General features: G+C 30.7%; 2 long non-coding RNA genes across 2 annotated transcripts; both read left to right on the top strand.

Moving 5' to 3' along the window:
- The first annotated feature begins 5,496 nt into the window (after positions 1-5,496).
- LOC141448534 (uncharacterized) lies at positions 5,497-7,240 on the top strand. The gene is made up of 3 exons (XR_012455124.1): positions 5,497-5,712; positions 6,538-6,648; positions 6,936-7,240. It is a non-coding gene; the product is annotated as an uncharacterized lncRNA (long non-coding RNA).
- Positions 7,241-7,277: 37 nt separating this feature from the next.
- On the top strand, positions 7,278-19,736 carry LOC141448531 (uncharacterized). The gene is made up of 4 exons (XR_012455122.1): positions 7,278-10,754; positions 12,609-12,838; positions 13,561-13,663; positions 16,619-19,736. It is a non-coding gene; the product is annotated as an uncharacterized lncRNA (long non-coding RNA).
- Positions 19,737-22,161: the final 2,425 nt, after the last annotated feature.

The raw sequence follows: 22,161 nt of genomic DNA, 5'->3' as shown, positions 1-22,161 counted from the left end.
ACAAACATTATTGAAATGAACAAACATAAATCTATCGCAAAAACATTTGGAACGACCAAAATTAACTAACTCGGACATACAGTTTTAGTTATTTTGTAGCAAACACTCAAATTGCTGAGTGAGTTCTGCGAAACACTACAGGACAAAATTGAATGAAAAGCGTGAATATATGAGCATATGGTCTCTTCAAGATTTTCATGTTGTTAAACGAATTACATGTTTATCATTCTTATTAACAATTCCCTGTACAAACGAGCTTAGAATCATACAGTGTTTTCTGCTTACAAAAGGCAGAAAACCCCATCATGTCAAATGTAATTATAAAACCAACCAAATAATAAAAATATACAAGCTCTAAATGCACACTAAGTTTCATTAAATTTTTTTAAATATTATTACAAAAGATGTTTTATAATACATTTTACATTTTAAATATTGCGCATTCACTCCGTGTGTAATCTCATATGTAACCACAGATGTAATCATCGTCAAGTTTAGGGTGAGTAGAATCCACGTTGAAGGATTAATTGAACCAGATATATTTAGGTTGATGTAAATATTAGTAACCGACCGATGTGGCTTAATTTTGAATGTAGTATTTGTTATTGTTGCCATGTCAACTGACACAAGTTTAAAATTGTAAAACTCTTTTAAACTAGTAAACTACATATGATATTGAATTAAGATATAAGTCATTTGTTTCGGCTAATGTAGTTGTATAATGTGTAGTAATTGGAATTGTGGTATTGTGTTACGTGTAGCTTCCGCAAGTTTGCTTTAGTTTTGCTCTTTTTTTTTTGTAACTTCATTTGTCATGACAGCCATCAATGTGAAGGTGAAATGAGTGTGGAAGGTGAGACGTAAGTTGTGATATTTTGCATGAATATAGGTTTGATTGCTACTAGGTATACATATATGTCCAAGTGTGAAAAGGAAATGAGTTAGGAGGAAAAACCCGTGTGATAGAGATCGCTGTAAATAAGGTATGTTATTTTTTTCTTATTACTGTTATGAAGTACATATGTGCTTTAACTCAACTTCAGCGTTGACACATTCCTTGCGGATTGCAATAAAATTAAGTGACGTTAGTTTCCCAAAGGGGTGTTGGGGCAAAGCCCCATTTTAAAACGAAATGTAAGCGAGAGGAATGTGGGGGAAAAATCGGGGTGTGGGGGCGAAGCCCCTCAAGTGAATTAAAATGATCAATAATGACGTGATTGTGCATAGTGTTAATAAAAAGTGTTTTACATTTGTATAATTAAATTTGGAGGTTAACATGGTCACAGCAAAACATTATCATTTCAATATTAGGTCATGTCTGTAGGAGTCAATTGTTAAAATTTATCAAAAATGTTTTAATTTTATAATATTTCCTAGTATAAATAAACATGTTATAATTCAGTGTTTTCTGCTTACATAAAGCGCCCGTCATTAAAAATACAATTCTAAAAAATTATCTATTAATCAAAAATATCCAAGATTTAATTCATAAAGGTTTCATGAATTTTATTTCTCTATCTTTCAAAAAATGTTTTATAGGTGATTGATATTGATTGACCATGTGATATCTTGTAACCAGTATGTAACCTCCCGCACTCAGTCACCAAGTATAGTTGAGTCAAGTAAAGCTACTAACCACCCTCTGCGAGAGTCTCTGTTCATCAGGTAATCTCATTTATCATTTCATAGGTTTTTAAGTGTTACAACATAAATTGCAACCTTTAATAATCTTTCCCTTTTAATCTACTAAATCAATAATGTTAATATTTTTATAAAATTCGATACAAAAATTGGCATGTTGAAGCAAATAAAAACATTCTTCAGTAAGATTAATCTTTTTTCAAAATTAATCATTCTGTATCCGATCTATTTTTAAAAATAAAGCATGCAAACTTGTAATAAGTAATAATGAGGGATAAGGTATTAAATCAACATAGTATCTTATTAATAATATTTATTAATTAAGAAGTAACTACAGGAAAAATACAGATTTATATTTTATTTCTGACACATCATTAATGGGAGCTCTGTGACGGCATGTACCTAACCAAAGAATCACTAGGGTACATCCGAAAAGAAATGATAAAGAACTTCAGTATTCATATCGACTCCCGACGGTTGTGATCGATCAACAATCGCGATTGATTTGGCCATACCTGTTTAAAGCAAATCAACCCAGTTGACTATTTACCTTGGTAGTTCTAATTAAAAAAAAAAAATCAAATTTGATTGAAATATTCAACTTAACCTTACATACGTAGGCTTAGCATTTTCTAGCTAATCAAACTAATATTTGGCCAAATTAAACCTCTCCCTCAAAATATGAAATTACTTCAAAAATTAAATTTCTTAAATAAAAGTTGAGTTTCTTAGACAAATAAGGTGTTAAATTAATATAACAAAGTCAAAATTCTTTAAATAATTTTTTATTTTTATCTAGTGCTTTCATCCTTGGGCTTTTTCGATCTTTTGTCACCTTAACTTCGTTAAGTTCAGCTTTCATATGAAATTCATTCATTTTCGTTGAATAAAAAGGTTTAACTTAAAAAATGAATGCAAGTGTGCATATCATTGCTTTAGTTTAGTTTAAGATTAATCTCAGTAAAGTATTTTAATAACATTAAGTAATATTGATTTGTTTAGATTAAATAACGCTGATACTAGAGTGTTCATCAATGGAAGCCGAAGTGAATAAGATGTAAAACGTATAAATATCCAGTGAAAATATACAAACAAATTTTCAAATAATAAAACAAAGATTCAAATAATTAAGCAAGTATTAGTTAGTTATTATATGTTATTATAAAGGAGGGTTTGCCCCATAATTTAAAGAAAATTTGGGAATTTTATCTTTTTTAGAAAAAGAGAAAAAAATTGTCAAAGTTGGGTGTTTTTCAACGTTACGCTTTTTCGTGCAGTTTTTGACGATCAACCCTTATACAACTGTCCTACCGGACAGTTTTATTATGCTTGTTTATTTCATAGTCCAAAAGTAAGAATTTTTACCTAAAAGTTGCGTGTTTCTTAGTAATATTATAATTCTAGAATAATAATCATTCTTATAAGGTTTGATAATTTTTGTTTATTTGTTTAAAGTTATAAAAAATTATTTAAAAAAGTGTATAAGTAATTTATAAAAAAAAAACGAATTAATTAATAATACTGCATTTATAGTTCCTTTTAATCTCTTTAATTGATATGAAAAAAATAAAATTACTACAAAAAATTTAATATTACATTCATATTTCAGAATGATGAAGAAAAGGCGAAAAAATAAGAAGGAAAACCTAAAAGGAAGGAAGGACTTCTTTTATGATTAATATTTCGCTTTGGATCGGAATAAGTTATATTTTCCACTTCCATGCAAGAAAGGTTGAAGTTGAAAAAAAAAACCAGTAATATTTGAGGAATTTAAAAACTTTATTATTTGGACAAATAAACCTAATTGACAATAAAATAAAGTAATTTTTGAAGATTTAATTCGATTTTATTGATAAACAAAAAGTTGTTGAAAATTGATTTACTAGTAGAATTCAGTAGGATTTTTTCAACCGCTTTCAATTAGTTTATTACAGAATTTCATGTGATTTGACTGTCTTATCTGATTATAGGTAAATTTTTAGAATCTTTTTTTTTTTTTTTAATAAAATGAATGTAGAATGGATTAATTTTCTTGAAGAAAGATTTAGTTTAACAGAAAAATGCTACATTTGTAATAGTATTACATATAAAATAAATAGTTACAATTGTGAATCAATTATTATTAAAAAATGCATGCATTAATTTCATTATTTAGTTAATTGTAAGATTTATGCTAGAAATTGCAAATTTTGTCTTTGAAAAAAAAATGCATAATTTATAATAATACAATGAAGAAAAACTTAAATAAACATAAATTTTAAACATTTTTCTATTACTTTACCTATATTTTATATTAATTTGATATTTTTATTAATTTAGTGGATAAACAAATTTATTTTAATTTAAAAATATGAACTTGTACAAGCTTCTAGAACAGGTGTTGCTATCTGGTAGCCAATCACAAACTAATCTAGTACTGTTTTGTACTTCATTGTTTTTGTTAATTAATTTACTTCCTGAACTTCTTTTTAATTAAAAATAATTATAATTAGGTGGTTTTATGTTATTATTAATAGATTTTATTAAAAAGAAACTATAATAAATTGTATTCGCTGAAAAAAAAGCAATAAATGAAAGTTCCTTCGATAGTGGCCATTTTGACTTGGCTTGTATATAGCTAAGTTATGTTTGCAGGGAGTGGAGGGTGGGGCGTTTTACTGTACGAACCTGGATATTAGTACGTCCTACCAAATTTTCAAATTAATAACCCTTCTAAACTTTGCTGCTACATTTTAGGCACATTGTTGTTTTTACTCCTTTTTTGTACTTTCTCCTCTGTACTAACCTGGTTATTCTTTTAGTACTTCTTACCAAACTTTCAAATTATAACCCTTAACTTGTAAACCAACCTAAAATATAACTGTCACATTTTTAGTAGATTCTTTCAACACTTTGTATATACTTTTCTTCAACAAAACATTTATCATATTTTCAAATAAGTTTGAGATATTTGGAGAGTTCGACTACACCGAGCAGTTGTGGTCTCCTCCATCTTCTAGATAATCATTTTTTGGTTATAGCACATTTATTATTAAATATTTTAGACATATTTGGAGAGACCGACGACAGAGTATCCTTCCCCCTTGATGTCTCAGATGATACTGAAGAAAATTTACGTTTTATATTTAAAAGTCCAGTTAGTGTTGCCCTCTGGTGACGCTTCTTAGAACTACTATTTTTGGAGACCGACAGAGTATCCTCTCCCCTTGTTCACCCAGATGATACTGACGTTTTTATTCTATTCTATATATAGCAGTCCAGCAAGTGCTGCTACCTAGTGGCGCTTTTAAGAAGTACTATTTATTACTTTTCCAGTAAGTGCTGTTATCTAGTGACCATTTTTGAAACTATTTTTTATTTATTTTTTAATTCCATTTATATTTCTTTCCAATTTATTGATTTCTCTTTTTCTATTTTGACATTTTAATCACTTTTAATATTTTTTAATTTATTTTTTTTATGCAAATATAATTTAAAACTATAAGATTACTAAAAAATAGGTAAATAAATGACTTTTCCGAATTAATGAATTTCACTTTATTGTTAGCAAACTTAAAACAAAATATATAACTAAATGGATTAGAGTCAAAATTGCAATACAACTACATTTTATAATTGTTTATTCGTTTTTATAACTTATTTATTAAATAAACGTTTTGTATTTTTCTATTGGATAGATGTACTCCAATGTATTTTGAAATTTGGCAAAATTTGTTGAGACGTTAATATATTTGATATGGTTTAATTTTCTTGAATAAAGGTTTAGTTTAACAGAAAAATCCTACGTTTGTAATAGTATTGCAATAGTGTTAATTAAATTCGAATTATCTACTAAAGTTTTAAAGTAGAATTTTTTCCTTTTATCCAGTGCTTTCATCCTTCGGCTATTTCGATCTTCTGACAACTTGCAGCCCCGTTAAACTTAGCTTTCACATGAAATGGTTATCCTAAGGTCCCTCTATACTTCCAGCAGCACACTGTAAATGAGTTGATTGGCATCCACTCTCCAATTCCGATAATAAACTAATCAAGGGAATCTATCTACACTCCATCTGTGGAAATGTTTTTCAGGTAATCTTATCTATTATTTAATACGTTCAAAATAATACATCATATAGTAACTATTTTTCATATAGTGTTAAGTTCAATTATTTATTATTTCACAGAAAAATTAAGATGTTTAAAACAATTTTCCCTGTAGGTAATTGATAAATTATCCTATTTTCCCCATTTTATTTTATTTTTTTGAGGAAGCTCTTACATTTTATAATACTTAACATTTTAAAATTTTAATACGTAAGTTGTGACGAGAGAAATTCGCGAATGCTCTCAACAGATTTCGTTAGTGTAGCTTATTATTGCATCGACTAAACTAAGTTTTGAATGGTATTTTTGAAGTTTGATTAAGCAGGCTCTTAATCGATCTTGTAGGTTACACTGAGTAAATTCTATTTAGTTTTATTTCCGCTTAAAGTTTATTAAACATTTTTTATATGTATGAGATCTTTTCAGTTAGTGTACCCTTAGTGTCAAATTTCTACATATTTTCACCATTTCATGTCTATACTCATTCAACCTATCTATTTTCAGACAGCAATGATTTTTGATATTTTTAGCTGTTATTTGCAAATTTTATTTCTATAACTTTTTTTCAGTATAGTAGTCAATTTCAGAGTTTGGTAAAACGGCGATTCACGTCTAAATTAGTCACAAACAGATAAACGTCTTATGAAAAGATGTAGGTTTTTAAGAAATGATAAATTCTTTAGTTTAATCACAGTATTGTTTATTTAATTTTTATAATATACATAAATTGTTATAGATGTTTTTCTGGAGCTTAATGCTAGGTAAAACTAAATAAACATTTTAATTACAATAAATAATGTTGATTTTCAGAATTAATACTGTTGATACCAGAGTACTGCCTGCAGAACTGTTCATCAATGGAAGCCCAAGTGAAAAAGACGTAAAACATCATTCCAATGTTAACGCATCAACAAACATTAGGTAGGAATCTATATACAGGGTGTTTCAGGGTTAAGTGTCCTAACTGAAAATATGAATTTAGGACCTCAAAACAAGAAAAAAATTTCCTCTGGAGGTATGCCCGTAAACGCTTTGTTTATGAGATATTCACGTCTAAAGATTTCCAATTTATGAATTATTATTAGGTAGGTTATAATAAAAGAAATGAATAGTGCCTTTCAACTACTTTATTAATTGAAAATAATGACAATTAAATGTAAATAAATAAATAATAAAGAAAATGAGTAATCGGTATCTTTCTTCCACAGCAGCAATAGCCGAACGCCACTGGATTGCTGTTATTGATTCAATTACTCTTCTTCTTAAAGAATGAAGATCATTGACCGGTACTTCATAGACTTTTCCTTTAATGGCACCTCAAGCAAAAACAATCCACTGGTGTGAGATCTGGACAGCAAGCAGGCTAAGCCACCGGTCCTGCTCGGCCAATAAAGATTTTAGTACGAATGATAAATTGATTGTATAACTGCTAAAATCACCTTGTGTCTCTAACTGCACATAGCACAAAGAACCTTTGTCGGGAACACATCGCAAAATAACTATTATCTAGTCGCTCCAAAAATATCTTATCTAGTCTAGTCTAATAACATTCATCACCTCTCTCCCAAAGAATCATGATGTTGGGTAATGGTAAGGGAGATGTTGTTGCTTCGACGGTCGGAGAACAACTATTCTCTAGGTTACAGAGGTAAATGGAGTCACAGTAAAATAAGTAGTAACCAACGTCGAGTCAGTTATTCTTAACTTCCAAAGACACTATCTGAGAGAGAATAATCAAGCTAATATTCTACGAAAATAAGGAAACTTTAAGTGCTAAATTAGTTGAAAAACAAGTAAGTTTTTAATCTAAATTGCATGTGCATGGCTAGAACACCAACTTCACTACTCATTATTTCTATGCAAAATAAAGTATAAACGATAAATCCCTTTTAGCTCCTACATTTTACTCTTCATTTATCTCCCCTTCCTCTGCAGTGTTTAAGTTTAATTATTTATCATTTCACAGAAAAATTAAGTTGTTTAAAACAATTTTCCCTATAGGTGTATTTGATAAATTATCAGATTATGCTATTAAAATTATATATGAAAGTTATATGTTCGGTTTGTCTTATACATGCTCAAATCCAGCAGCACTACCCTATAAGTTGAGGTGATTCACATCTAATTCCGACATTTCTTTAAAATTAGTACTTTACCTTCTATTAGGAAAAAGGAATTGCTAAAAACTGTGATGTATTAAATAAATTGAGTGTAACCTAACCTAACCTTTCTCTGCAATGAATGTTTAAAATAAAAAATGTTTAAAAAAAGTAGTGATTATTGTCCATTTAATACGGGAAGAGGTTAAGAATGAAGTTAGTATTAGTTTTAGAAGTGTCCACCGTGCAGTACTGTAATACTTGATGGAGGGGGGCAGAGCGATGTGTTCACGACAAAGGTTCATAGTTTCTTAGTTCTCTTTTATTTATTTGGCGACTGTTTAAATGTTCGATTGAGTTTGGGGGGTGGGGTGTTTATTTTGGCATTGGCTTTCGCCAAACAGCCAGCATCGTCCAGGTGCTAAATCGATTGAGTTAAGGTGTTGGGGCGTCGGGTTGTATCACGTAAAAGCCGTTCTTATGTTTTTAGTTCCGTGTTTCGGGTCGTTTTCTTGATCACCTGACCCTGGTGGGGCAGGGTGTGGAGAACCTTTGTCGTGAACACATCGCTCTGCCCCCCCTCCATCAAGTTTTACAGTACTGCACAGTAAACACAGCAATTTAGGTGATTACGGTTCAACTAATTTTTCTGCTAACATCTATTACATAACTTGACTGACTCAGAAAATACCATCTCATTAATTTGGGTTCAGGTCAAAGTATTTGTCAATAAATTGAACAAATAACTGAATAAATCGTGCATAAAGTAGATAACAGTAAGTACACAGCAGCTATATTTCTTGATTTAGCTGATATATTTGACAATTTTGGCATATTGGACTGCTATACAAAATTAGGTAGACTTCTATGTTATTAATTACATTATTCAAATCATACTTTTTTTTTAGAAGACCTAACTTTTGTATGTAAGAATAATAAAATTTTAATTTATTAATTACATTTTATTGTGGTAGATTACCATATGTATGAAAATAAATAAAAAAAAACAGCTAGAATCAGCTGATTAGATAACCTTCACTTACCAGCTGATCAGCCTGGCCAGTTACCGTCGGCCATCTTTAACACGTACGTGGTGTCTCTTTATTAACGTGATTTTTTAAATGAATATTAGTGCGTGGCAAAGTGAAGTTCGATTTTATAAATTGAATTTAAGTTATACTTAGTGCGTGATATACAGTTTTAGTGTAAATAGTATTGTGAATTATTTTAAAAAGTGACAAGTGCTTTTGGACTGGTGATCTATTGAGATGCTGATCAACTTGGATATTCTTTAAACAAGGTAAGACTTTATTATCAATTATTTAAGATATTTTTATTATTCTTGCATGAAAACAGCATGTCACTTAAATACTATACAAATATTATTGCTTCATCTTGCTTCGTTCAGTTTTGGTTAATTCTTTAATTTTTTGAACACTACAAAAAGTATTTAAATTGATTTCTAAACCTTTTTGATGAATTCTTTGATCTTTTTTTTTTTAATCGACTATGAGTTCAAAATTATTATTCTTGGATTACACTGGGTCAAAGTAGTCTGTAAATTTTATTACTTTTATCTTGGTAGAAACTTCTTTTTTTTTCTCGCTCAAATGAAATTATACTATTCGCTAGAGAGAAACCAGGGTTTTTTAATTTTATATAAAATCTTTTTTTTGCCAATAAGAATACCATAATGAAAGGTTAAACAAAACAACGCCACACACAAATGCAAAAAATGTCTGTGCACACTTAGCAGATAATAAATCATTCTTACACATTGTACATGTATTATAAATTTTAAAAACTAGTGGGACCTTCTTTGTTTCTAATCACTTCCAACTAGCGAGCTTTCATCGATCCTACTAATTTTGTAGTCGTCAACGTTTGTATTTGTTCCCAGTCTTCTAAAATAACATTTTTTAATTGTTCATAGTTTCTTAGTTCTCTTTTATTTATTTGGCGACTGTTTAAATGTTCGATTGAGTTTGGGGGGTGGGGTGTTTATTTTGGCATTGGCTTTCGCCAAACAGCCAGCATCGTCCAGGTGCTAAATCGATTGAGTTAAGGTGTTGGGGCGTCGGGTTGTATCACGTAAAAGCCGTTCTTATGTTTTTAGTTCCGTGTTTCGGGTCGTTTTCTTGATCACCTGACCCTGGTGTGACAGGGTGGGGAGAACCTTTGTCGTGAACACATCGCTCTGCCCCTCCCTCCATCAAGTATTACAGTACTGCACGGTGGACACTGTAATTTAGGTGATTACGGTTCAACTAATTTTTCTGTTAACATCTATTACATAACTTGACTGACTCTCATAATAGCATCTCACTAATTTGGGTTCAGGTCAAAGTATTTGTCAATAAGTTGAACAAATAACTGAATAAATCGTGCATAAAGTAGATAACAGTAAGTACACAGCAGCTATATTTCTTGATTTAGCTGATATATTTGACAATTTTGGCATATTGGACTGCTATACAAAATTAGGTAGACTTCTATGCTATTAATTACATTATTCAAATCATACGATCTTTTTTAGAAGACCTAACTTTTGTATGTAAGAATAATAAAATTTTAATTTATTAATTACATTTTATTGTGGTAGATTACCATATGTATGAAAATAAATAAAAAAAAACAGCTGGAATCAGCTGATTAGATAACCTTCACTTACCAGCTGATCAGCCTGGCCAGTTACCGTCGGCCATCTTTAACACGTACGTGGTGTCTCTTTATTAACGTGATTTTTTAAATGAATATTAGTGCGTGGCAAAGTGAAGTTCGATTTTATAAATTGAATTTAAGTTATACTTAGTGCGTGATATACAGTTTTAGTGTAAATAGTATTGTGAATTATTTTAAAAAGTGACAAGTGCTTTTGGACTGGTGATCTATTGAGATGCTGATCAACTTGGATATTCTTTAAACAAGGTAAGACTTTATTATCAATTATTTAAGATATTTTTATTATTCTTGCATGAAAACAGCATGTCACTTAAATACTATACAAATATTACTGCTTCATCTTGCTTCGTTCAGTTTTGGTTAATTCTTTAATTTTTTGAACACTACAAAAAGTATTTAAATTGATTTCTAAACCTTTTTGATGAATTCTTTAATCTTTTTTTTTTTTAATCGACTATGTGTTCAAAATTATTATTCTTGGATTACACTGGGTCAAAGTAGTCTGTAAATTTTATTACTTTTATCTTGGTAGAAACTTCTTTTTTTTCTCGCTCAAATGAAATTATACTATTCGCTAGAGAGAAACCAGGGGTTTTTATTTTATATAAAATCTATTTTTTGCCAATAGGAATACCATAATGAAAGGTTAAACAAAACAACGCCACACACAAATGCAAAAAATGTCTGTGAACACTTGGCAGATAATAAATCATTCTTACACATTGTACATGTATTATAAATTTTAAAAACTTGTAGGACCTCCTTTGTTCCTAATCACTTCCAACTAGCGAGCTTTCATCGATCCTACTAATTTTGTAGTCGTCAACGTTGGAATTTTAACCCATTGTTCTAAAATAGCGTTTTTTAATTGTACACGGTTTTTTTATTTTTCTTTTATTGGTTTGGCGACTGATTTCATCCGACAAATGTTCGATTGGGTTAAGGTCTGGCGATTGTGGTAAGGTGTTTAGGCGCCGGTTTGTATAATGTAAAAACCATTCCTAAGTTTCTAGTGCGGTATGTTTCGAGTCGTTTCCTTGTTGGAATACAAACGTTCCATCCAACCCTATTTTTTTTTAACTTTCACTTAAATTGTATCTTAATATTTTTTTGAGATTTTTTGAGCACTTGTGTTGGGTTCTTCTCGAACAGTCTTCAGAATTTTCCGCTTATGATCGGAATTAAGTTTTGGTGCATTGCGTGACCTACTAGTCATACTTCCGTATTTTTATTTATTTAATTTTTTTTTTTAATTTATAAATCTATCTATTTCACGAATACTTTTTCTATCATTTCACAACTACACAATAAGTTCACGAACTAGGAACTAGGTCTAGGAAGTTCCATATTAGTGGTTAAATAATACAAATTAGATTATTTATTCTCTAAACTGACTGATATGATTTTTACAATTCAATAGGTTTTTTTTGGAACTATATTCATCTGTTTTTTATCTGTGCAAAAATTTCGATTTGTGCACATTTATACGCTTGTTCACAGACTTTGCATTCGTGTGTGGTGTTGTTTTGTTAACGTTTCATTATGATATTCCTGTTAAAAAAATAAAATAAAAGATTTTATATAAAATAAACAACTCTAGTTTCTCTCTACCGAATAGTATAATTTAATTTGAGAAAAAAAAAGAAGACGTTTGTACTAAGATAATAAAAATAGTAATAAAATTTAGGTAAGTGTTCACAGACTTTTTTGGCCCAGTGTACCTATGTTGTTTTTTGATTGATTTCTAAAGATTCCTGTTCTCAAGGGTCTTGATTTTAATAGTTCATTTTATAGGACTTTAAGTAGAATATTTAAATCCAATCTCAGAAACTCCACATCGTAACTCGCCCCTTATTAATTAAATCCTTGGGGTAGATTCAAAAATAAATAATTGATACCTACGTTAACTTTCGTTAAGAACAAACGAAGGTCTTCCCCTTTCGGTGAATGTTCAGACGGTTTTTCTGTTGGGTAAAAATATTACGAGCAATAAAGCTTGAATCTCATAGACATGAGTAATAACTTCCGATGTTTTCAATAAATGTAATATCTTTCCACAATTTGGATATAATGTATTTCTTTTGTTTTATTCTATCACAGGTTTTCTTTAATATTCACCACTATCAAATCAGACAAAAACCCCACAGCACATCATGAAAGCTTGACTCTCCCAATAGTTTGCGTTAGAGACCAGGTTGACTATCTCTGGTCTTAGTACTGAATCTCTGCTAGGACACGATGAAGCCCCTGGCTGGGCTGGTTCTAGGTTCAAACCTAGTGATTGAGGCTATTCTATTAATGTAACTTCCAAATACTTCCCTAACCTGTTGGTAAGTAAATTTACTAATTCTCCATTAATGTAAATTATAAAATAAGCGTTGGTTTTTTTGTTAACTCATTATAAAAAAAAAATCCTCCGAGTCAAGAAAATTCATTTGCTTTAAGAAAATGAATTCGTTAATGAAATTTTTCTACTCCCAATGCTACTTTGTTTAAAATGTTTTATTGGCAATCTATTTCATTATATAAGGAAACTAACTTGAAAAGCAAATAAATTAGAGTTGACGCGGAAAAAATAATTAGAATGTAATGAGTATCTGAAATATAAATAAATAATAACATACATAACATGCAAATATTACTTCATTTAAAAAAGAAAAAAGCCAACTCATACTTAAAACATCAAGATTGCCAAGAAAAATGTATTAGGAAAGGATGGGAGCAATTTATTGAAGTGCTCAAGATTTCAGTTTACTCCATTTTTTTTTGTGCTAGCTAATGGTAATTAAAAAAAACAATAGAAATTGAAAATTGCAGCCCGTATAGTAGAAAAAAATTCATTTTTTTTTTAATTATTTATTTTTTTAAATAAAGTAACTTAATCAGTAGGTGTAGGGAAACAAACAGTAAGAACGAAGTATTAGTTCATTATAGATTTTATTATAACTTTTTTAACTACAATAAATTACAATTAGTTTTACATTATCATTTTTCGTCTAGTTAAAAAAATGGAAACTAATTTATTGTTTGATTATTCATAATGTTCCTGAAGACAAGACACCGAACATGGATCAGGGTAGAAACTGATGTAGAACTGGATCCAACTAATTCCTTGAAACAGAAGAGCACAATTGGCCTATTATGCACTGTTACAGGTATGATAAAGTATCTAAAGTAATGTAATTGGTTAATCTTTAAACCAGTTAAACTAGCTAACTGTTTCACAGGTTAAACTGGTTGTACTTGTTACACTGTTCTGGTGTACTGAATAAAGAATCAAATCGGTTATACTGGATCACTGCTTTTACTAATAAACTAGTTAAAACAGTAACACCAGTGTAACCAGTTATAACAGTTATGCTCGTTTAACTGGTTAAACTAACTACTTAATCGGTTTTCGGTTGATACTGATTAATCGGTTAAACTGGTTTTACTGGTTGACTGGTTAATCACTTAAACTTGTTACTAGTTAATTGGTTAAACTAGTTTAATTGGTTACCATTGTCAATTCGCTTCGCCTAGCAACTTATTTTCTTCTCCTTTTAATTTATTTTCTTCATTTATCCACTTATTTTACCTATCCACTTATATATGCTGGTAGGTAGATCTACAAGTAGATAGATGAATACATTAAGTTAATAGGTGAAGAAAATAAATGATGGGTGAAGAGAAATAATTTGATAAATGGCAAAAGTAACCAGTTGATAGTTAAACTAGTTAGCCTGTTAAACCGTTTAACCGATTAAGTACTTAACCAGATAAACTGGTTAACAAATTAGCTAGTTTAGTCGATTAACTAGTTTACTAGATAAACTAGTCTGTTTCCAGTAAAAAAGATTACCTAGTTTACCAATTTAATTAACTGAACCTGTTAGCAAGGTTAACCGATAAACTGAACCAGTTTACCATTAACTATTTAAAAAGTATAACCTATTTAACGCAGTATTCTGGTTTAATCGGCTAATGGGTTAACCAGTCAACCTGGTTAACTAGTGTCCGGTTAAACTAGTTTAAATAGCTAACTGCTTTAACTAGTTTATCGGTTAAACTGGCTAACTGGTTAAGGTATAACTGGGTAACTAGTTAATCGGTTAAACTTGTTAACTGTTATCGGTCATTAATATCAACCGGTTAACTGGCTAAACTGGTTAAACTAGTTCAACTGGTTACCTTTGTCATTTATCAATTTATTTTCTCCACCAATCAATTGATTCTTTTAACTATCCACTTCTTGATCTTACGCCTATCCGCCTATATTATAAATTTAAGTGGATTGGTTAGAGAATAAGTGGACAAATGAAGAAAATAAGTTGTAAGGTGAAACGAAATGACAAAGGTAACCAGTTGAACTAGTTTAACAAGTTTAGCCAATTAACCAGTTGGCTAGTTTGACCGATGAACAGTTAACAAGTTTAACCGATTAACTTTCTACCCAGTTATACCCTTAACCAGTTAGGCAGTTTAACTGATCAACTAGTTGAACCAGTAAGCTAGTTAAACTAGTTTAATCAATTTACTAGTAAATCAGGACGACTAGTTAAACCCATTAGCCGATTAAACCAGTTGACTAGCTGACAGATTATACTGTTTAACTAGTTAAACTGGTTAATTAGTTTATCGGTTACCCTGGCTAACTGATTCCATTAGTTAAATAGGTTAACTAGGTAATTTGTTTTAATGGCTGGCTAGTTTAACTAGTCAATTAGTTAATCGGCAAAACTGACAGGCTGCTTTGTTAACCAGTTTTTAGCTGGATAGGCTAGGTTAGGTTAGTTTAGTTTAGTTTAGGTTAGATTAGGCTAGGCTAGGGTAGGTTAGGTTAAGTTGGGCTAAGGTTAATTAAGCTAGGGTAGGTTAGGTTAAATTAAGTTAGGCTAGGATAACGTAACCTACCCCCCCTTTTAATTAGGCTAGGTTAACCTAACCTAACCTAACCCTCCTTTTAATTAGGTTAAGTAAGGCTAGGTTAACCTAACCACACCGATTTACTAGTTAACCAGTTAAACCAGGTTCCAGTTTAACCGGTTAACAATTAATCAGCTAAACCGATTACGCAGTTCAACCGATTAACTAGTTAACCAGTTAAACCAGTCAGCCAGTTTAACCGGTTAACTAGCTAATCAATTTATCTGGTTTACCGGCTAAGAGATTGAACTATTCATCCCGGTTAACCTGACACCTGGTTTAACTAGTTAAATTGGGTAACCAGTTAATCGGTTTTATTGGCTGACTAGTATAAGCCAAAGTAACTTATTACCTAGCTATCAAGTTAGCCTGTCAACCAGATGAACTATTAAACCGATTAGCTGGCTATCTATCCAGTTCAACGGATAAACTATTTTACTAGTTAAACCAGTTCGCCAGTTTAACCCAATAAACTAGTAAGCCGCTAAGCCGAATAACGAATTAACCAGTTAAACCAATTTATCAGTTAGATCAGTTAGCCAGTCTATCCGATTAACTAGATAACCATAAAACTGTTAAACAGATAACTAGTTAACAATTTCAATTTTTTAACCAGATCGCCACGTAGCCAGTTTAGCTGATTACATGCAACATGCAAAATAATTTTAAAGAACTTACGTGAAAGGTGGAAGTAAATATTTAGTGCCACGTCCTGAGAAGGATCCTTTCTTGTTCACTGCCTATACAGTTCTCAAATGTAATGGCATTTCTCTTGCTACCTAAACCAAACATTTTTTTTTATTTTTATATAAACTATTTTAATAAATTGTATGTGTATAATAAAATGTACTGCTTTTTACTTTATTTAATATTTGTAATAATATCTATTTCTTTTTCAGTCTGTTTCTTCTTGTTTTCGTTTTTTTTTTTTTTTTATTGTTATTATTTTATTTATTTATTTATTTTGGAAAACGAAACATTTCCTAATAAGTGATGCATTTTCAATTGATCTGATCTTACTAAGATACATGGAAAATTTAAATAAAATGAAAAAATAAAGAAAACAAATGTAAAGAGACTGATCTTGCATGATGTTTATCTCATTGTGCAAATTTGAAAAAGAGATTGCAAACGTTTAAGAAAATTAAAAAAAAAAACTTATTTTAAAAATAAAATTTCACTAACCTTTGTACAATTATCTTCAGGTAATACCAGCAACAGGAGTAGTGTCAATTCACATCCAGAAATCAATGCTGGGCAAAGTGTTGCAATGAAAGAGATAGTTGTTATCAACACGAGCACCTCTATCTAAAACCAGCAGCCTGAAATAATGTCACATTTACTTATGTAATTCAAATTACTAATGATTATTCTTAAATTTTGTTAACTTCTTAAACTGTAGAATGTATTATAATCATTTAATCTAAAATAAAAATATTTATTTCCTAAGAACTTTTGTTCTGTACTCTGTATTCTTCTCCTTTCCCTTAATTTACAGTAACCTGTAATTAAAATCCCAACATTGGGTATGTTTTTATATCAGCTGATTCTCAATTATCGATGTTAAATAAATAAATGCATTAACCATATTAAATCTACAATAATTGAATCTTTATAATTTAATAATTGAATCAGCTAAATTAAAAACATTCAAGCATATTGGACATAGATAAAGAGTTACGTGTACAATTAACAGGATGCAGGGAGACACTACATAGTACCCAATAATAAAATCTAGTTAGGATATCCTGACGAGTTATACATTTATTTAAGGTAGAAACTATAGCGTAGGTAAGAAAAGTTCAGAGAATATAGAAACAACACTGCTAATGAACAAAAAGTATGAAATGTTCCAAGGTGTCAAACCACAGGAACGCCTGAAACAACTTCATTACTGCAATAACTATATACACTGGGCCAAAAAAGTCTGTGAACACTAACCTAAATTTTATTACTTTTATTATTATCTTAGTAGAAACTTCTTTTATTTTCAAATGAAATATACTATTCGATAGAGAGAAACCAGAGTTTTCCATTTTATATTCAATCTTTTATTTTTGTTCAACAGGAATATCACAATTAAATGTTTAATAAAACAACACCACAAACGAATGCAAAATAAGTCTGTGAACAGCTGTATAAATGTGTAAAAACATTAAGATAACAAACAGAAAAACGATTGAATAAAGTTTCAAAGTTCTCTATTGTATTGTAGAAACCACAACAGTCAGTCTAGTGAATAAATTATCTAATTAGTACATATTTACCCGCTAATATAGAAGTTCCTAGAGCGATTCGTGAACTTATTGTGAGGTTGCGAAATGAAAGAAAAAGTATTCGAGAAATTGGGAAGATAGTTCAAAAAACCCTTCAACGGTGCATAATATAATTAAAAAGTACGGAAATGTGATTAGTAGGCCACGCAGTGGACGGCCACCAAAACTTTATTCCTTTCATAAACGGCAAATTCTGAAGTCTGTTCGAGAAGAACCCAGGACAAGCGCTCAAAAAATAAGTCAAGAATTATCAAGTGGTTATGTGTAAGCGTAACACCACAGACAATTAGAAATAAATTACATGAATACGATTATTGCGGTCGAGTCCCAAGGAAAAAACCTTTTATCAATAAAATAAATCGTAAGCGCCGATTGGATTTCGCGAAAGAATATGTTTTTACGCCTTCTAGTTTCTGGGAAACCGTAATCTTTTCAGATGAGTCGAAATTCAATGTTTGTGGGTCTGATGGACGACAAAAAGGGTGGCAAAAAAAAAATGAAGCCATGAAAATGAAAAATATAAAGCCAACTTTTAAGCATGGGGGAGGCAACATTCTGGTGTGGGGGTGCATGAGTGCTAACGGAGAGGGCAAGTTAGATCTAATTAATGGTAAGATGGACCAATATGTGTATGTGGATATATTAAGACGCAATTTAAGAGAAAGTTCAAAAAAATTAGGGTTGGGGAGGGAACGTTTGTCTTCCAACAAGACAATGACCCGAAACATACCGCACTAAAAACTCAGGAATGCCTTTTATATAATACACCCCGGCGCCTACACTCCCCTCCACAATCGCCAGACCTAAACCCAATTGAACATTTGTCGGATGAAATCAGCCGCCAAATAAATAAAAGAGAACTAAGAAACCGTGAACAATTAAAAAACGCTATTTTAGAAGACTGGGAAAAAATACAAACGTTGACGACTACAAAATTAGTAGGATCGATGAAAGCTCGCTTGTTGGAAGTGATTAGGAACAAAGGAGGTCCTACAAGTTTTTAAAATTTATAATACACGTACAATGTGTAAGAATGACATATTATCTGGCAAGTGTTCACAGACTTTTTTGGCCCAGTGTAAGTATTTACTTTTAAAATCGTTATATTCATTAGGCAATCGAAAATTCAGTTTAAAAGGTTTCTATTACGTACATCTATGTCTAGTCTTATGAACTAGTAAGTTGACTTAATGAAATGCATTAGTGATGTCGATAAGATAAACATCAACACTACAGTCGATGCTTAATCGTAATCAAGCAATAAAGTAAGTAATTTTCAAACAACACGATAACAATAGTTGATCGACCTGGAATGGAACCTCACTGCTTAGAAAACACTCTGATGTTTTAAATAAAGTACGGAATTTCTAGCTGGGTCTCTGCTTCCTAAAATTTTGGTACACAAATAAGTTGATAAACTTTCCACTAATCAGGAAAAAATACATAATTTAAAGATTGATGAATCCCTTATTACTACTTAACTATTCTAATTCCGTAATTCTAAAAGACCTATTCCGTTATTCACAAAGACTGTTTAAATTAGAAGATAGTTAAAAAAAAAAAAATCGTAACAGAACATAATTAACAAGTGCGAAAAATTCGGAAGTGTGACTAGTAGGACACGCAGTGCACATCCACCAAAACTTAATTCCGTTCATAAACGGGAAATTCTGAAGACAGTTCGACAAGAACCCAACACAAGTGCTCAAAACAATATAAAGATACAATTTAAGTGAAAGTAAAAAAAAATAGGGTTGGATGGAACGTTTGCCTTCCAACAAGAAAACGACCCGAAACACCGAACTAAAAACATAAGAACGGCTTTTACGTGATACAACCCGATGCCCCAACACCTTAACTCAATTAGCACCTAGACGATGCTGGCTGTATGGCGAAAGCCAATGCCAAAATAAACACCCCCCCAAATTCAATCGAACATTTAAACAGTCGCCAAATAAATAAAAGAGAACTAAGAAACCGTGAACAATTAAAAAATGTTATTTTAGAAGACTGGGAACAAATACAAACGTTGACGACTACAAAATTAGTAGGATCGATGAAAGCTCGCCTGTTGGAAGTGATTAGAAACAAAGAAGGTCCTACAAGTTTTTAAAATTTATAATACATGTACAATGTGTAAGAATGATTTATTATCTGCCAAGTGTTCACAGACATTTTTTGCATTTGTGTGTGGTGTTGTTTTGTTTAACCTTTCATTATGGTATTCTTATTGGCAAAAAAAAAGATTTTATATAAAATAAAAACCCCTGGTTTCTCTCTAGCGAATAGTATAATTTCATTTGAGCGAGAAAAAAAAGAAGTTTCTACCAAGATAAAAGTAATAAAATTTACAGACTACTTTGACCCAGTGTAAACCAAGAATAATAATTTTGAACACATAGTCGAAAAAAAAAAAAAAGATCAAAGAATTCATCAAAAAGGTTTAGAAATCAATTTAAATACTTTTTGTAGTGTTCAAAAAATTAAAGAATTAACCAAAACTGAACGAAGCAAGATGAAGTAGTATTTAAGTGACATGCTGTTTTCATGCAAGAATAATAAAAATATCATTAAATAATTGATAATAAAGTCTTACCTTGTTTAAAGAATATCCAAGTTCATCAGCATCTAATAGATCACCAGTCCAACAGCACTTGTCATTTTTTAAAATAATTCACAATACTATTTACACTAAAACTGTATATCACGCACTAAGTATAACTTAAATTCAATTTATAAAATCGAACTTCACTTTGCCACGCACTAATATTCACTTAAAAAATCACGTTAATAAAGAGACACCACGTACGTGTTAAAGATGGCCGACGGTAACTGGCCAGGCTGATCAGCTGGTAAGTGAAGGTTATCTAAGCAGCTGATTCCAGCTGTTTTTTTTTTATTTATTTTCATACATATGGTAAACTACCACAATAAAATGTAATTAATAAATTAAAATTTTATTATTCTTACATACAAAAGTTAGGTCTTCTAAAAAAGATGGTATGATTTGAATAATGTAATTAATAGCATATATGTCTACCTATTTTTGTATAGCAGTCCAATATGCCAAAATTGTCAAATATATCAGCTAAATCAAGAAATATAGCTGCTGTGTACTTACTGTTATCTACTTTATGCACGATTTATTCAGTTATTTGTTCAATTTATTGACAAATACTTTGACCTGAACCCAAATTAATGAGATGGTATTTTCTGAGTCAGTCAAGTTATGTAATAGATGTTAGCAGAAAAATTAGTTGAACCGTAATCACCTAAATTGCTGTATTTACCGTGCAGTACTGTAATACTTGATGGAGGGGGGGCAGAGCGATGTGTTCACGACAAAGGTTCTCCACACCCTGCCCCACCAGGGTCAGGTGATCAAGAAAACAACCCAAAACACCGAACTAAAAACATAAGAACGGCTTTTACGTGATACAACCCGACGCCCCAACACCTTAACTCAATCGAATTAGCACCTAGACGATGCTGGCTGTTTGGCGAAAGCCAATGCCAAAATAAACACCCCCCCCAAATTCAATCGAACATTTAAACAGTCGCCAAATAAATAAAAGAGAACTAAGAAACTGTGAACAATTAAAAAATGTTATTTTAGAAGACTGGGAAAAAATACAAACGTTGACGACTACAAAATTAGTAGGATCGATGAAAGCTCGCCTGTTGGAAGTGATTAGAAACAAAGAAGGTCCTACAAGTTTTTAAAATTTATAATACATGTACAATGTGTAAGAATGATTTATTATCTGCCAAGTGTTCACAGACATTTTTTGCATTTGTGTGTGGTGTTGTTTTGTTTAACGTTTCATTATGGTATTCCTTTTGGCAAAAAAATAGATTTTATATAAAATAAAAACCCCTGGTTTCTCTCTAGCGAATAGTATAATTTCATTTGAGCGAGAAAAAAAACGAAGTTTCTACCAAGATAAAAGTAATAAAATTTACACACTACTTTGACCCAGTGTAATCCAAGAATAATAATTTTGAACACATAGTCGATTAAAAAAAAAAAAGAGCAAAGAATTCATCAAAAAGGTTTAGAAATCAATTTAAATACTTTTTGTAGTGTTCAAAAAATTAAAGAATTAACCAAAACTGAACGAAGCAAGATGAAGCAATAATATTTGTATAGTATTTAAGTGACATGCTGTTTTCATGAAAGAATAATAAAAATATCATTAAATAATTGATAATAAAGTCTTACCTTGTTTAAAGAATATCCAAGTTCATCAGCATCTCAATAGATCACCAGCTCAACAGCACTTGTCATTTTTTAAAATAATTCACAATACTATTTACACTAAAACTGTATATCACGCACTAAGTATAACTTAAATTCAATTTATAAAATCGAACTTCACTTTGCCACGCACTAATATTCACTTAAAAAATCACGTTAATAAAGAGACACCACGTACGTGTTAAAGATGGCCGACGGTAACTGGCCAGGCTGA

The sequence above is a fragment of the Rhodnius prolixus genome, unplaced genomic scaffold, assembly GCF_049639745.1.
Source record: "Rhodnius prolixus isolate KJV_2025 unplaced genomic scaffold, Rpr scaffold_2, whole genome shotgun sequence".
NCBI lineage: Eukaryota > Metazoa > Arthropoda > Insecta > Hemiptera > Reduviidae > Rhodnius > Rhodnius prolixus.
This window is presented reverse-complemented; position numbering and strand designations above follow the sequence as displayed.